This window comes from Tupaia chinensis, unplaced genomic scaffold (genome assembly GCF_000334495.1).
Source record: "Tupaia chinensis unplaced genomic scaffold, TupChi_1.0 Scaffold000573_1, whole genome shotgun sequence".
Classification (NCBI taxonomy): Eukaryota; Metazoa; Chordata; class Mammalia; order Scandentia; family Tupaiidae; genus Tupaia; species Tupaia belangeri.
The window spans coordinates 3,443,127-3,445,015 of record NW_006160087.1 but is presented as its reverse complement, the minus strand read 5'-3'; the positions used below and the strand labels follow the sequence as shown (position 1 = coordinate 3,445,015).

The 1,889-nt window shown below is 62.5% G+C and overlaps 1 protein-coding gene across 1 annotated transcript in view; it reads left to right on the top strand.

Moving 5' to 3' along the window:
• SERINC2 (serine incorporator 2) overlaps positions 1–1,889 on the top strand; it is a gene marked incomplete in the record, with an annotated part of 25,203 nt that overhangs the window by 12,580 nt on the left and 10,734 nt on the right.

Here is a 1,889-nt window from a genome sequence, read left to right as displayed (position 1 = left end):
GTGTACGCAGGTCAGTGCTGAACCCGGGGCTGGGCGCGGAGGGAGGGAGGGAGGGACGCCCGGGATCAGCCGAGCGCCGCCTTAGGGCAGAGTCAAGCCAGTGGGCCGCAGAGGCCGGCAACGCGGGTAGGCTGGGGGCTGACGGCCTTGGGGTCAATGCAGGGCCCCTGCAGATGGCGGGGGCGGCAGTGTGGAACCCCTCTCGGTGGTGTCCAGACCCACAGCTCACCCGCTCATTGGAGCCCCAGTCTCCGGCCAGCCTCAGCGCGGGGAGGCGAGGCCCTCGCCGCTGGGGGTCAGCCTCCTTAGACTCCCGGGACAGCCTTTGGTCTGTGAGCCTGTGCTCTTGTCCCGCCTGTTTGTGTTCACGTGCGTGTCTTTACGGCCACCTCGCCATGGAAACTGAGTCATTTTAGCCCAGAACCAGTGACGAACATTGACTTGGTCCTTGAGAAAACAGGCAGGGGAGGGCAGAGGGGCCGGCCTCCTGACCCGCCGTGGGTGCCGCTGCCCACGCCTTTTTTTTTTCTGCCTAGGCCTCTTCTTCTTCACGCTGCTCTTCTACTCGCTGGCCATCGGGGCTGTGGCGCTGCTCTTCCTCTTCTACACGCAGCCGGGCGCCTGCCACGAGGGCAAGGCCTTCATCAGCCTCAACCTCACGCTCTGCGTCTGCGTCTCCATCGTCGCTGTCCTCCCCAAGGTCCAGGTGAGCTGCCGTCTCTCGCCCTAGGCCAGACCCTTAGTGGGAGGGACCTCTCCGAGGGGCCTGGTCCTGGGGCTGGCCCGTCACCTCCGCCACCGGGGTCTTGGCCCACACCGACATGCGGGGTGTCTGGGCACGTGCCCCTCTCCTCCAGCACGAATGGGGGCAGGAACACCTCCTCCCTGGGCGTCACTCTTGGGGTTGAGAGCCCTCCTGCCAGTGCCGAGCGCGGGGCTGGCGCGAACATCCAGCCAAACGTTGGTTGTTGCGGTAGGCTCCGCTGTCCTGGGTGTCTCTACGCAAAGCAGGGCGTTAGGGAGTTGCAGGTGGTCCTTCCTGGGCGCAGGCAGTGGTGCTGGAAGGTGAGCTGGTTCCAGTTTCCAAGCCCAGACTGACTGATGGGGGGTTCCTGCAGCAAGCGCTCTGCTCCGAGAAGTGTCCCTAGGCCACCTCGTGGCCCAGCAGTGCTTCACAGCTTGCGACCTCGGCACTCCAGGGCTTTCAGAGGTAGCATAGGTAGGTTTGGGGGACTTAGCAGAAAGGTGGGAAGCTTCCTTCTGGTCAGAGCCTCCCTTTCCTAGGGAGAAGGATGAAGCCCAGAGAGGGTGACGTCTCTACCTCAGGTCACACAGCCCTTAGCATTCATTCTGCAAATACCTCTTAAGAGCCTGCTGTGGGGCCGGCAAGTGGCATGGTGGTTAAAGGCACTGGACTCCCACATGGCCGACCATGGTTCAAGTCTTGGACCTGGTCGCTTGCCTTCTCACTTCCTCTCTCTCTCTCTCTCTCTGTGTGTCTCTGATCAAACTGGAAAACAAGAACAATAATAAAAATAAATAAAGTTAAATAAAATAATTCTTTTAAAAAAAAACCTGCTGTGGGCCAGGGCCTCTGGAAACTGTGGAGCTGGCCACGAGGAAAAGGAGGAGGGACAGTCGCAAGGGCAGGTGAGTCCGCCTCCGATGACAGCTGTGGGAACCTGTGGGAACCGGCGTGGCTCGGGGGCAGGTGGCTGGCAGGGCAGGGCTCTGCATCCGGAGTGCTCAGGGCCTCGCTGGGAGGCCTCCTCGAAGACCCCCCGCTGGGGTACGGGGAAGGAACGTGTCCTGGGCGGGGACAGCCAGTGCCCACACGAGGTAGGAGCGGGCGGCTGTCTCTGCAGGAGGGGCGGAGGGCGCCAGGGGAC